This window comes from Cryptomeria japonica, chromosome 5 (assembly GCF_030272615.1).
Source record: "Cryptomeria japonica chromosome 5, Sugi_1.0, whole genome shotgun sequence".
NCBI classification, from domain to species: domain Eukaryota; kingdom Viridiplantae; phylum Streptophyta; class Pinopsida; order Cupressales; family Cupressaceae; genus Cryptomeria; species Cryptomeria japonica.
The window spans coordinates 603,879,774-603,896,518 of NC_081409.1; positions in this window are offsets into that span (position 1 = coordinate 603,879,774).

The window sequence follows — 16,745 nt, forward strand, 5'->3', positions numbered from 1 at the left end:
CATGTATGGTAAAAGGTAGAGGGTCCATCTCTCTAAATGGAAAAAGCAATGCTGATAATGTGTATTGGGTAGAAGGTCCCAGACACAACCTTTTGAGTGTTGCCCAACTAAATGACAATGGACTCACTCTGGAATTCAAAGATGGAGTGTGCAAAATAAAAGGAAAGAGTGGTGAATTGATGGCCACCGGTATGCATACCAGAGGTAACATATTTCAACTGAATGCAAATATCAGTACATGTCTAATGGCTAAGTTTGATGATAGCTGGATATGGCATAGGAGACTTTGCCATGTAAACTTTGATAATATTGTGAAGGCTAGTAAGATCAAGCTAGTTAGAGGATTTCCTGTGCTAAGAAAACTAGAGAATCCTTTGTGCAGAGAGTGTCAATTGGGGAAAATGTCTTCCTCAACCTTCAAAGGTAAGCCTTTCACTGTAGGAAATTTACTTGATCTTGTGCATACTGATTTGTGTGGTCCTATGAAAACTAGGAGTGTGCAGGGAGATAGGTACTTTATGATTCTCACTGATGACTTCTCAAGAATGATGTGGGTCACATTCTTGAAAGATAAGTCTGAAGCTTTTGAAAAGTTCAAAGCTTTCAGAGCACTAGTTGAAAAGGAAAGTGATAAGAGGATTAAGTGCCTAAGAACTGATCAAGGAGGAGAATTCACTTCCGGTGAATTCAACAAGTACTATGAAGAGAACGACATCAAGAGGCAATTGTCTACCCCTTGTACTCCACAATAGAATGGCCTAGTAGAGAGGAACAATCAGACTATAGTTGAAGTAGTTAGAACGATGTTGATTCAAGGGAAGGTTGCTCACACCTTCTGGAGAGAAGCAGTGAGCACTGTAGTCTACACTATGAACTAGGTACTCATCAAGAAAGGTAAGGATAAAACACCTTATGAGTATTGGACTGGTAAGACTCCTGTAGTAAGCTACTTTAGAGTTTTTGGTAGCAAATTTTATATCAAGAGGAGTGAACATCAGAGCAAGTTTGATGCAAAATGTGATGAGGAAATATTCCTAGGATATTCCACCAAAAGAAAATCTCTCAAGCCTTTCAACAATAAGACTTAGAGAATTGTTGAAAGTGTTAATGTTAGAGTTGATGAAACCTCAAAGAAACCTGAGGAAACCGGTAGTGAGCAAGTGGTATATGAACTGGTTGTAACCTTCTAGAAACCGGTTGCAAAATAGCCTAGTACTAGTAATAGTGCTCCTACACCGGTAGATGTTGATGCTGATGAAGATGAGGATGGAGAAGAAAAGCAAGAGGAAATAGCTAAGATCATTCCTAGGTATGTAAAGCCGAATTAGGATCCAAAGCAGATCATAGGAGACAAGGATGTAAGAATTCTTACAAGAAGAAAGGTCAGAGAAAATTCTTGCATGATCTTTGAATTTGAACCTAAAACATTTAAAGAGGCACATAACGATGAAGAATGGATCAAGGAAATGGAAGAGGAACTTGACCAGATAGAAAAGAGTGGTACATGGTCTGTGGTACCCAGACCTGAGCATAAAAATGTCATTGGCACGAAATGGGTTTTCAGAAATAAGTTGAATGAAGATGGCATAGTTGTAAGAAACAAAGCCAGACTGGTGTTTAAGGGATATGCTCAAGAAGAAGGAGAAGACTATGGATAAACCTTTGCTCCAGTAGCTAGATTGGAAGGAGTTCGTATGATTCTTGCATATGCAGCCTTCAAAGGATTCAAAGTATATCAAATGGATGTAAAATCTACATTTTTGGATGGAATACTTGAAGAGGAGGTGTATATAGAGCAACCGGTTGGGTTTTCCCTATCAGAAGACAGTGACATGGTGTATAGGCTACATAAATCCTTGTATGGATTGAAGCAGGCACCTAGAGCATGGTATGAACACTTACACTCCCATCTTGTGAAGATTGGATTTGAAAGAATGAGTGAAGATAGCAATATCCATCTTAAGTCAGAAGGAGATCAGATTCTGATCTGTGAGGTATTTGTTGATGACATAATTTTTGGTGGAGATGACAAGATGAGTCATGATTTTGCTGATGAGATGAAGAAGGAATTTGAGATGTCACTTATAGGGGAGATTAAGTTCTTCATTGGACTACAGATTCAACAAATGAAAGATGGTATCTTTATCACTCAGTCCAAGTATGTCAAAGAGGTGTTGAAGACCTTTGGCATGGAAGACAACAAACTAGTTGGTACACCGATGGTGATTGGTTGTAAATTATCAAAAGAGGATGACTCAGGGTTGGTGAATGAGAAGGAATATCGATCAATGATTGGTAAGTTTCACTATGTAGTACATAGAAGATCGGACATTGCACATGCAGTAGGCATTACTGCATGGTTCTAGAAAAGTCCAAGAGAATCACACTTGGTAGCAGTCAAGCAGATTCTTAGATATCTTAAGGGAACTATTGACTATAGATTGTGGTATCCATATCGTAATGATTTCAACCTGAAAGTGTTTACAAATGTTGATTGGGTTGGTAATATGGATGATCGAAAAAGCACAAGCAGAAGCGAAATATGCTGCAGCATTTATGAACTGCACCTAGACAATTTGGATGAAGCATGTATTAAGTGGCTTCAAAGTTCCTATATCTGAACCAATAAGTATAGTTTGTGACAACACAAGTGCAATTAACATTTCCAAGAATCTAGTTTTACATACTAGAACCAAGCACTTCAAGCTCAAGTATCATTTCTTGAGGGAGAAGGTTCAGAACAAAGAGGTTGTATTGGAATATGTTTCCAGTAAGGAGCAGTTAGCAGACATATTCACCAAGCCTCTACCAAAGGCTACATTTACCTATTTAAGAGGTGAATTAGGAGTGCTGCCCCTTCAAGAGGTGAACTAAAGGTGTGTGCCCCACATCAGTCAGGTATTGTATTCATAAATCTTTTTCAGGATTGGTGTGTTGAAGGATGTTACTCCTTAGGGGGACCAACATAATGGAACATAGCTGTTTGTGCCTCCACTTTGGCATTGTTGTCAAAGGGGGAGAAGATGTGAAGTGGAGAAGACATCTACAGCATTGCGAAGAAGATGTGAAGTAGAGAGATATCTTTGTATATTGCCATCAATGCCAAAGGGGGAGATTGTTGGCATATATGCAGAACTTGATGACATGATGATATTGTATGTTGTCATTGATGTCAATATATTGATGTAAGCAAACTAGCAAGAGAACTAGTATGATATTATGAACTGGTATATGTGAGAACTGGTATGATAATGTGAACAAGTATATGTGAAAAAGTGAAGTGGTATGTTGGAATGAGAACTGGTATATGGGAAGTTTTGTATCAGGGTTTTCATTTGGCATGACTACCGGTTGGTAGTCTCAACTTCAGCGTTTTCGGTTGATGCATTCCAAGCCTGTGTGATTCAACCAATGACATCTTGTGATGAGTTAGCATGGTAATGAAGACCAGATAGTGTTTCTGCATCAGCTTTGTGCACATGAAGGATTTCCTTGAGGATCTTGCATGGAGATTGATCCTATCTACCTCGGGAATGTGTGAAGTCTCTGTAAATGGTGGAGAGCGTGTGATGGGTTATCAACTTCCTTAAGCGGCAAAGAATAGACATTGGAGAATGTCTTGAGATATGTTCAAGACTATTGTATTCAATGTAGTATGATGAACGGTCAGGATTGAACCATTTGAATTGATAAACCTAAATGTTTAGGGTTTTGGGCTTATGCTACCAACCTATTTGTTTCCTATAAGGTCGATGATGTTATTAGTTTTGAGGTTGTTGGCAAATGCTATGTATGAATCCAAGTGAAGAGATACTTGATTCTTGCCAGACCGGAGAAGTGTATTGATACCTAAAGAGTGTGATTGCAGAAGAAAAGGAGCTAAAGTGGATCTGCCTCAGCATTGAGTGTTGTTATTAGATCAGTGTATTACTTGTTGACTTCTAACCATTCCAATAGTTGGAAAATCCCTTAATCGGGTAACTTTAACAAGCTTTTGTGTAAATCCTTTAACAAGGTGACTCAATTCAATGAGTTCTTCAAATCCTCGTGAGGTAACCTTTAACAGGGTTCTAACCTTTAACCGGGTATTTAGCCATCCCTTAACTGGGTGATCCCTAGCAGGATCGGTTCCTAGTAGAACCTATTGTAAAAGTCTTTAACTGGACTAGGATCCTAACAGAGTGGACTTTAAAAGAGTTCAAAGAACACCTTGTGGGTATTCATCCCCACCGTGGTTTTTCCCCGTTGGGTTTCCACATGAAAAATCAGTGTATCATGTGTGATGCTTTTCATGTGATGCTTTAATATTTTATGTCAAGTGGTAAAGCATGTTGAACCGATAGTCATTATATTTCTAATGATATATTACTTGTTTATGCATACAGGTGAAGTGGAAATGAGATATTAGATTGTTTAGAGATCTAAGTGTTTACTGGTTTATGTCTTTCATACTCTCACTGTGTTTTACCGATAGTGCCCGGATTTAGACCGGTGTTATTGTTTACCAATTAAGTGCAGTATTTGCAGTCAAACTGGTTTTGAGAAAGTTTTTGTCTGTCCTGATTCATCCCCCCCCCTCTCAGTATCGGTTGGTACTAACTGATTCATCATTATTCATCAACAATAATATATAATGGACTATTAGGTGCATTCTTTAGGATATCATTTGAGGTAAAGATGATATTGGGTTCACATTTAGGCTTAGATTTCTCTTGTTCCATCAAATTGACAATGTTGTTTTGGTTGACCACCTCCTTAGTGGCTATATAACTATTTCCTTTAATCTAAACAACAATAGTGGAATGGGAAGGCAAAGGTTTGGTAAATATTTTCAAGTTTTGATCAGGTGGCACTACAAATTTATTCCCTTTATTGTTAACACCATCAACCACAACAAAGTTAGAGTTAATGAGGTCCTAAATTTTGTTAGATGTTTACATATTTTTGTGTTGTGTTTAGGTTGGAAATGATATTGACAAAAGGTCTTTGAGTTAAAATAGACAAAGTCTTAGAGGGATCTATTTGATGAATAGGAGGAACCTTCATCAAATTCTTATTAATCAATTGAATAATGATAGTATGAAAAGACTCAAAAAGTTATTTGAAGTTTTATTGAATAGTTTAGAGGAAAATTGAGCTACAATTGAGGGTGTTGTGGCTGCAAATTAATTATCAATGTTATTGGAAGAATGGTTATTTATCTTGATAGAGTTTTTGTTTTGTTTTCTAAAGGCTTGGTAAGTTTGAGGAGCATATTCAAAATTATCAACTAGATTCAATGAAGAACATTCATATTGACTAACCTGAAGTTGGAATCTGTGAAGTGTTGTGCACAAGTGTGTGAAAGATGGATATTTCAAAAGAAAATATTTTCTCTAATATGTGTTTTCTCTTTGAATATTAGTATCAGGAAGAGAATAAGAAATTTGTGAATACAAATGTTGATATCTACCAATGAAATTAGTTAAAAAAAAATTTACACCTTGTTTATAATGCACCAAATCAGTCAATGTAACTCGTGGCCCAATGTTGTTTTGAAAATATTGCAAAAATTATCCACCAATTGCTTAAAATTGACAATTGAATTTATAAGCAAGGAGCAAAATCATTCCAAAGTAGTTTCTTGCAAGGATTTAGGGAAAAAATTTGCAAGAATGTTTTGTTCTAAGAAGAAGTCACTGCATAAAGTGATAAATATTTTCACATGAGTGTGGGGGTCACCTTTTTCCATTGTATTTCTAAAAACAAGGTATCTTAATGTTTTGTGGGATTTGGGTTTGAAGGATGAGGATGGTAAGTTGTTTGCTTGTGGTATATGAAGGGATTGTGGATTAGGATTGGGTTATCTTGGCCAATTATTGTTGTAAGGATGGAACATTAGCAACAAATTTTTTATAGAAGCATTGATAGGTGAATTGGCTTGTAAAAAGTTGCAATATGATGAAGTATTTGAAGGGATATTATGGTACGTAGGTGGAACATTGTTGTAAGTGGGTAGAGGAGATGGTTGATGCATGTTTTGAGAAACATAGGGAAGCTTGGTTAAAGGTAGGACATAGGCATATTGATTGATAAGATCAACCCCAATACTAACATGGATAAAATTATGATTTTATGCAATGGTAGTCATATTAGAATATGTGTATGTAGGAACATTGGGTTTTGTAGTAGGCATAGGCATTGGTATCTCAACTTGGGTTTTAGGAGTAGAATATCCAAGCACTTTTAAACAACTACCTATCTTTATAGTGTTTTCATCCACTATGTGAGCTATTCTATTGATGCAAAGCATCTTACAAACCAAATGATCAATAGGATCCTTTATGATCCTTTCAACATTCATTCAATAATATCTTTGAACAAAGGCAACTTATAAAGAAAACCACAACATTGCTGTCTTCAAGACAGTCTTTAAAGATTGAATTATTTGACCAACCAAAACTCCAAACCAAAATTTCTGGAAAATAAAATGTTTGTAGATAACTACATTATCTATCATCTTATAAAATCTTAAGGTCTGATAATCTCATTTGATTCTCCAAACAATTATTTTTCAAACTATAAATTCTGATCCATGTCTCTGTCATAATCCAGATTTAAAACTCCAACCCCTGCCTAGGGCATCATATATCTTTCTCAAAACAATTTCAAATGATACCAAACCAATTCCATCTGAAGAATATATGAATCTAGTTTTTGAATATGTAAACTATTTATTTTTACCAATCATAAATAATTATACCATCACAACTCTTTTCCTACAACTCCATTGAAGAGGGTTTAAAACCAGTCTTCATTAAAAATGTCATAGATTCCACAAATCATCATGAAATTGAACCAAACCAAAAGGAAATTAAATATTACTAAAATATATTTCCAATGAATATAATTATAGTTCTTGAATCTTCCATATGCGTTCTTACCACGCATTTCACTATGACTGTTCTCAGAAATCCTGAATCTGCAAATACTAACTTTCACGAAAAATCTCATAACTTCCTCCATAGTTAATAAAAATTGATCAAACCAAAAGTATAGGAAAGAGGATTCAATATACTATCTAACCATTACTATATTATAGGGTTTCCAGGCCGTACATGGCCGTACAAGGCCTGGAAACAACAACTTAACAAAAAAAACCAATCAAAATAAGAGATTCAAATTCACTCAATTGCTCCAAAATGTTCTCCTCTTTCTCTATTCTCTCCCATATGATTTGGTTCGACCAATACATCATATTTATACATATTTAGGTAGTTAGAAACCACTTAACCACCCTTATGACCTTTCATCTTCCTTTTGACAACTTTTAATGCCTTTTTGCATTGTTTCATGCTTTACAATTTTTATGCATTTTGACAACTTTTATGACACTTAATAAAAATGACTCCACACTTTGTAAAATCACCCTAGACATGTCCAAATAACCTATTTAAGACCTTTTACATGATTTTTAGCCGTTATTAGACATTCTTTCATATTTTTGTCTTCTTGATCAAACTAGGATCTTAACATAACAATATTAACAATGTCATATAAATGGCTTCACATAGCCTTACATTTAGACTCAAATACATCACAAATGAATCAAATATATTTTAATACATGATATAAGGACTCTTAAACTCATTTATCTCTTGTACTTTAGGTGCCTCTGCACCATACTGCCAACCTTGAAAATTTTCCAAGTCTCTTGGAAAGGTGTGCCATAACCTGCAAAAAAAATTGTGACAAAAATCTTCATCTTTACCTTCATTTGCCTTTTCCTCTTCATGCCTTTATCACCATCATCTTCTCCCTTTAGGACACAGGACTGTCCTCAAAATTATCTTCTCAAATACTCCTATCAGTGGAGTATTAATGGCTGCAACTCCATGGTGCCTTATCAGTCAAAGATCCACCTTTTCAATTGCCGCTTCAAACTCACCACAAACAACTCTCCCAAATGCCTCACCTAGGAGTCCTTCTCTATGCCTCTCTCCCTAGTCTCTTGGCAATCAACTGGACCACTCCTTGGCCCTGGACCTTCTCTTGGCCCTTTACACAACCCAACCTTCATATGCAGCAAGATGGATGAGCACCTGCAACCAAAACTCATCAACAAAACAAATACCAAATCTCTAAGGTCCTGGTGTGGATTGCCTCCCTCGGCGCTCTACCCACACACTCAAGATCTTCAAGCTCTGATACCAATTTGATGCAGAGCATCTTACAAACCAAATGATCAATAGGATCCTTTATGATCCTTTCAACATTCATTCAATAATATCTTTGAACAAAGGCAACTTATAAAGAAAACCACAACATTGCTGTCTTCAAGACAGTCTTTAAAGATTGAATTATTTGACCAACCAAAACTCCAAACCAAAATTTCTGGAAAATAAAATGTTTGTAGATAACTACATTATCTATCATCTTATAAAATCTTAAGGTCTGATAATCTCATTTGATTCTCCAAACAATTATTTTTCAAACTATAAATTCTGATCCATGTCTCTGTCATAATCCAGATTTAAAACTCCAACCCCTGCCTAGGGCATCATATATCTTTCTCAAAACAATTTCAAATGATACCAAACCAATTCCATCTGAAGAATATATGAATCTAGTTTTTGAATATGTAAACTATTTATTTTTACCAATCATAAATAATTATACCATCACAACTCTTTTCCTACAACTCCATTGAAGAGGGTTTAAAACCAGTCTTCATTAAAAATGTCATAGATTCCACAAATCATCATGAAATTGAACCAAACCAAAAGGAAATTAAATATTACTAAAATATATTTCCAATGAATATAATTATAGTTCTTGAATCTTCCATATGCGTTCTTACCACGCATTTCACTATGACTGTTCTCAGAAATCCTGAATCTGCAAATACTAACTTTCACGAAAAATCTCATAACTTCCTCCATAGTTAATAAAAATTGATCAAACCAAAATTATAGGAAAGAGGATTCAATATACTATCTAACCATTACTATATTATAGGGTTTCCAGGCCGTACATGGCCGTACAAGGCCTGGAAACAACAACTTAACAAAAAAAACCAATCAAAATAAGAGATTCAAATTCACTCAATTGCTCCAAAATGTTCTCCTCTTTCTCTATTCTCTCCCATATGATTTGGTTCGACCAATACATCATATTTATACATATTTAGGTAGTTAGAAACCACTTAACCACCCTTATGACCTTTCATCTTCCTTTTGACAACTTTTAATGCCTTTTTGCATTGTTTCATGCTTTACAATTTTTATGCATTTTGACAACTTTTATGACACTTAATAAAAATGACTCCACACTTTGTAAAATCACCCTAGACATGTCCAAATAACCTATTTAAGACCTTTTACATGATTTTTAGCCTTTATTAGACATTCTTTCATATTTTTGTCTTCTTGATCAAACTAGGATCTTAACATAACAATATTAACAATGTCATATAAATGGCTTCACATAGCCTTACATTTAGACTCAAATACATCACAAATGAATCAAATATATTTTAATACATGATATAAGGACTCTTAAACTCATTTATCTCTTGTACTTTAGGTGCCTCTGCACCATCTATGTAGAACATCCACACCATGTTTATGACCTTGTATCACATTCACTAGATTCTCAACCAAGGGGACTACTTCTCTAGCCAATTATTCTTGACTCATAAGTTTTTGAAGACCTTCCAAATCCTTGTTCATCCTCATCAATTATTCATTGGACACTTGTATTGAAGGGCCATCCTCATCATGAGAAGCACACAAGGAATGATTTTCAATAATGTTAGGAAGGATAGGTGTTGGATTAAGAGAAGATGATTCTTCCAAGAGTTTAGGTGGAAAAAGGTTAACACTCAACTTGGGCTCAACACCATTAGCATTTAAGGAATGAATCCATGATTCTACTATAACTTCTTCTCACAAGAATATAAAATTCAAAATAATGCGTAATGAATCTTATAAACAAGTACAATCTCTAATAACACACTATTGCTCCTAGGAAACAAAGAAGGAAAGCTAGAGGCAAAGATAGGTGTAGTGTCCCTCCTAGACTTGCATTTTGATTTGCATTTCAATATACTTGTTTGGACATATGATAGATGTTTAGATGGTTACTCATGATTCTACTTGCTATCTTAGATGGTATAGACGATGCTAATTACTCTATGTGGATTTATGTTGTTTGATATGACTCATGATGATTGGTGATTCATATTGTAGACACTCAAAATTGTCATGTCTAATTAAATAAATATTTTATTTATTTAATTATCTAAGCCTAATTCTTCTATTAATTAAATAAATCTTTATTTATTTAATTAATTCATTTATCCTCTTCTAGCCTTATTTCTCATTTAAATAAATACATTTATTTATTTAAATTATCCTCTTTCCTAAATTAAATAAATATTTTTATTTATTTAATTATCCTACTTCTTCTATTAATTAAATAAATCTTTATTTATTTAATTAATTCATTATCTTTTTCTACACATGACACATGTCATTCATCTCTTAATTCATACACTACCTACCTCTTTCATTATTTTGGTATTTCTTTTACCTACCCTCTAATCCTAGCCGACCTCTCTTTTTACACCTCTCAATCTTAACCCTCCATTTCTTATTGTGTCTTCTATTTAAGAAGATGTTTTCTTCATTGTCAAACCCTAATGATTAATGACTGATTTTGGAGGACTTGGCTACACTACGATCCTACTTGCAACCACATTCCATTCTTTGTTGAGCTCTTGTGCATATAAAAATCTGAGAGCAAATATATCAAGCAAGATCAATGGAGATAGGAAGAATGGAGATCAAAACCCTATTGGACATTGTGATGGTATAATCTTTGTGATTTCATGTGATTTGCATTGTCTTAGGTAATCTTCATATGTTATGGTGGATCTTTGTTGATTGTTAGGCTAGGGTTTAGTGGTTAGATTCATTTAGCCTTTCAATATTGTTATTATTGTTATCCATTTTCACCATAAACATTTTGGCACACCCGGTGGGACCCTTGTCCCTTTGCATTTAACATTTTTGTTGCAGATTTTGCATTTTTGAAGTTGCAGATCGGACAATTTTTGATGACATTTTAGGTTTTCCGCGTCTGCGAGCATTCAGATCACGTTTTTGTGTTTCAGAAGCGTCTGTAATATCATGAATCGCGTCTGTGCTTTTGTCAGAATTTATTTTGCAAGTTTCTAGAACCGCGTCTGTGAATTAAAACCACGTCTGTGCTTGATCTTATCGCGTCTGTGTTCGGGAAAAGCGTCTGCGGTATCTGAGCGCGTCTGTGCATCACAGAACCGCATCTGTGTAATAAAGACGCGTCTGTGTCTGGTATAACTGCGTCTGTGCTTTCTGTTTTGCAAATTTTTCAATTTTCTTTGATTCGGGTTTTCGGATGTCATACTTAGGGTTTCAGATCTGGTTTATTTTCGGCTAACCCTTGCAGATCTAGTTAACTAAGTTTGCGCAGCTTGCTTTGGAGGCAAAAAAATGTTTTTGTTGAAGGCCCCTTTTCACAAAGTCTTTTGGGTTTTCTAAAATTTACCTAACTTGTGTGCTTGCAGGAAGGGGTTATCATTTGAAACAACCCAAACTACTAACAATTTTGTTGCAGGGCCTTGGCTAGGGTTTTGTAATTTTGTTGTGTGCCTTTTTTTCATAGATTAGCAAACACTTCCATTGGTGCACTAAAATTGAATCATTGTCTTTTGTGTCTTGAGCAATAGGCTCTTTTTTGTTTAATCTTTAGAGGGCCTGTCTTCCCGTGTGGTCATTAGGACTACTAGTGAGAAGAGAACGACCCAAGTGGTAGCGAGGAAAACCCACCTCTTCCGAACCACTATAATCAAATGTATTCATGGTGAAAACTATGGATAACGTGTGCTGATTAGTTCATACCGACACTATGTCTCCCCATAAACCCGTTTGATCAAATTTATTTGATCATTTGTAGGGCGTAACCCCTACCAGCTGGGAGCCTTCTGTATTTACAGAGCTGAAAGTGCCGCATGTATGGCCACACGAGCGGTTGCCCTTACTAGCACCTTTTTGTTTTAGAAGCCCAAATCCTTCTAGTTGTTGAGGCAGGAGGTCGGACCTCTGGTAGCGGCCCACACACATACGGTTCTTAGTAGAGATACAAAGTTCGCCATGGGGAGTTTTCATGGGGACTGATGCTTGGCTGACCCGAGAAGTGAGTGCCGAGGGTGGAGCCAATGAGGTCAAGCATCTAAGTATCCGCTCTGAATAGCGTAGCCTCGGGGGTAAAACCCTATGTGGGATCAACAACTATTGTCTTGGCCAGCCCTAAGATTTGTGCTTGTCTTATGCTAAACACTCAAACATTCAAGACAAAACAACAAAACATTGTGTCTTTTGTGTCTTCAAGTGTATGCAAAACTTTACATCAAACAACACACTTTTGGAGTCTAAACAGTTTGCAAACATTGAGTCATCAATATTGTGTCCTCTTGTCATGAAAAACAGTCAAACAGTCAGATTTGGTCACAACAAAACAACTTCACATATTGGAAAAATTGCATTAAGGTTACAGAAATGCATCTGTGTCTGTTTTAACCGCGTCTGCATCATATAATCGCGTCTGTGAAGGGCAAAATAGCGTTTGCATTTTTAACAGCGTCTATGTAAAACAGAGAAGCGTTTGTGTATGGGAATCGCATCTGTGAAGTATACAGAGGCGTCTGTGTCAGGAATTGAAAACTTTAACAGTCCAGCAAATAGAGAAAATCAGTTTCGGCATACTTGAGCTTCCTAGGTTGTCTCTTCAAGTTTCATCTAGCATTCAGCCTATTCTAAGGTTTCACACAGTCCATCATTGCTTCACATTTCACTTTACATTCATACTTGTCTAAACTTGAGTCAAAAAGGTCACTTGCTTGTCCTCACTATACTCTTTCAACACACTACATACAACTACACTTTGCTAAGTGGTCCCTCATCAAGGTTTCTTACCTTTGGGTCTCATTTGGTCTTACTTAGAGTCAAGGTCAGCTTACCTCATCAAGAGAAACGATCCTCTCTTTGGAAGTCACACCTACTCTACTACTTACATACATGGTCTTACACTTTGGACATTGCAAGTACACCTCAAGATTCATTTACACTCCATACAACTCTTGGTCTTCCATACTCTTTTCATATTTTTCATCTAGTCTCTCACATCTTGGTCAAACACCTAGTTCATGGTTGAAACCTGCCTTCAAAAATCTAGGAGAATAGCTAAAGAAGCTCAAGAATCCGTAAACATGAGTTCTTATGAGTATGACAATGATCTATTCTACAATCCTAAGCACACTACATTACCAGACATGAATGTTTATAGACACAATCCAAATGTGGAAAGTGCAAATACTATAAACAACAATGCTACACACAATGACAATGTTGACAACTCTTCAATACTATCAGCAGACATAGAAGAATCCATAATGAATCCTCATTTCAATAGATTGGTTGAAGAGATAATGAGGAGAGATCGACAGTACTTTTTACACATGATGGCACAAAGTGGAGCTAAAATACTGCATGATTTTGACTTATCTCAACTTATGGAAAGTCGACCCTCCCAACAAACTCAACCCAACATGGATCAAAGGAGACCAAATAGTGGAGGAAATAGAGGACCGAATAATATGATGCCTGAGTCACCATCAGTTTTGCTTCAAAAGCTAGCAATCCCACATACACAAGCTCAAACATATGATACTTACACTCAAAGACCATCATGGAGGCCTTATGTGGATAGATATGCTCAATCACATGCTCAAGGCATGGATCAATCAAAACAAGTGGACACTCAAGGACATCCTCAAAATTTTGACACAAGGAGACCTCATGTCAAAATTGGGGGCAACACAATGGAAAATGAAAGGCCTATTGAATATGGTATATATGCACAAAATAGATATGGGGTTCCCCAACAAGAAGTTATGCCAAGTGCTCCATATATACCGCAACAATATACACCTCCATATGGACATGTCTACGATCAGTATCATCCATACATGCAACAAGCTCCTCCTCAAATGGGTGTTTCAAACGTGGGGTATGCTACAAGAAATCAATCTCCTCCCAAGAATAATTTGGAGCAACAAATTAGAGATCTACAAAAGAAAATGGAGGACATGAGTACATCAAAACCTACATACACTATGAGAGATATATGTCCTTATCCCTTTGATAAGAGCATTCCAATGCCTCCGTTTCTTGCACACTTTGTGACACCAAAATTTGACAAATATAGAGGGAGAGGAGACCCCAAGGCACATATAAGACAATTCTTCACAGCTTGCATTGAGGTAGCGGCAGAAGAGACATACTTGATGAGGTTGTTTCCACAGAGCTTAGGCGATCAAGCTATGGAATGGTTTTCTCAACTACCTCCTAGTATTAAGTCATGGGGCGACTTAGCAGAGGCATTCATTCAACATTTCTCTTACAACATAGAAACAGATGTCTCAGTTACTACCTTGTGCAATACGAAACAAAAGGAAGGAGAATCTTTCACAACATTTTTACAAAGATGGAGAAATCTAGCTAGCAGATGCTCTTGCGAAATCCCGCAAAAACAAATGGTAGAAATGTTCACTCAAAATGTTAACAAGGCTATTAGATATGATCTCAGGAAAGCTTGTTTGTCTACATTCAAGGATGTTATTGAAAAGGGCCTAGCAACAGAAAAAGTCTTAATTGAACAAGGAGTTATCAAGCTATTCAAAGAAAACAAAGAGGACTTTAAAGGAAAGGACAAACCAAAATTTTGGAACAAGAACAAGAACACAGTTAATGATGGCATTGTTGATGCCAATATAGTGAGACCAAAGTTCATCTTTTCGGGATCAAGTTCTACAAACAATCAAGTGAATACTCAAACAACTTCTAGACCACGAAGGAAGTACACCCCATTGGGAGAACCACTTGAATCAGTATTCAAAAAGCTTGTGGCAAACAAAGTGATCACAGTTCCATATTTTCCTCCATATGAACCAAAGGTTAAGCCGAATTGGTGGAATGATGATGAGTATTGTGAATTTCATAAGAGCAAGGGTCATAAGACAGGAAATTGTCATCGACTAAAGAACATCATACAAGATCTCATTGATAGAGGTGATATTGAGATTGAGAGACATTCATCCAATCAAGAACATGAGATGTTTAAGGAACCATTCCCAAAACATGACAAGGGAAAAGCTAAAGCCACAGATGACCAAGCCAACTATACTAGAGCACCTTACAACTATGATTCAACTATCAATAATATCTCGATGGACAATTACGTCTCTACTATTATCATCAAGAACAAAAACCCTGAGAATCCTCCTCAACGACCTAGGATTGTCCTAAGGGGTGTTGGATCTTCGTCTGAATCTACCTCTGAATGTCATGTTACAACCCGTCGAGGTAAGATCACGTTGCCAGGTGCCTCCACTAAGAATACCAATCCTTTATCAATCAAGCCTGAGTATGACCTTGTACAACAATTAGGGAAGACACCCGCGCTCATCTCCATTCTTGAGCTCTTACGTATATCCCCTGCACATAAAGCCATCCTTGACAAAATCTTGAGAGACACTGCTGTCCCTACTGATCTGAACGTGGACCAGTTTCAAGCCATGGTGGGATACCTATCCATTCCACACTCCCTCACATTCACAGAAGCCGATGACGCCTCCATAAGTCAGCCTCATAATGCACCTTTACACGTTGAAGCCTTCATACATAAACATCGAATAAAGCGAGTCCTGATAGATGGAGGAGCAGGTCTAAATATTTGTACATTGAGCACCATCAGACAATTGGGATATTCTGACAAAGTTGTGAATTCTACAAACCAAATCACCATCAAGGCTTATGATGATGAAGAGCGTTCATCCAAGGGCACAGTTACCTTACCACTAAGAATCGGGCTAGTCACAAAGGATGTGGTTTGTCAAGTCCTAGATCTAGATCTCACATATAACATATTGCTAGGACGTCCTTGGATTCATGAAATGAGGGCAGTCCCATCAACATATCATCAATGCATTAAGTTTCCTCATAATGGAGTCGAGGTAACAGTAAATGGTGATCCAAATCCATTCATATATTGCAATAACTTGAGATCACATACTGAGACTATCATTCCCAGTAACCGTGAGGCTACTCCTTCTTCGGCATACATTGACCCTAAGTCATTAAAACCCTCGACATCCAAACAAGGTGAACGTAGAGGCAAGTTTCAAGACAAAGGTATGGGAGAATACACTTTGAATCAGACGATGTTTTTACGACAAGTCATGAGCTCTCCAAAAGAATATGGGAGGCCACATCCTAACAAGCAAATCTCCATCATGATACTCAAATGGGATCCTACCATCTTTCAAAGATGGGGCGAACTAGAAGAAGAAAATTTATATAAAATGCTCTATAAAGACATTAAAGAGGACACACAAGATCAAATTATTATACCCTGTGAGAACTATGGCAAAGGCTTCAAAATTCTGCAAAGATTCGGGTATGATGGAAAAAGCCCTCTCAGGTTACGCAAAGAAGGTGTCATGGAGCCCTTACAACCTGAGCTAACTACAAGAAGGGAACGCTCAAAGGGACTGGGTTTTCTGAATTCCAAGATTCATAATAAAAGAACAAAAAGAACCTCACAAATCAAAGTCGTCGAAGTTCAACAAGAGGATTATTATTCCACAGATTCTAATGAGTGGGAAT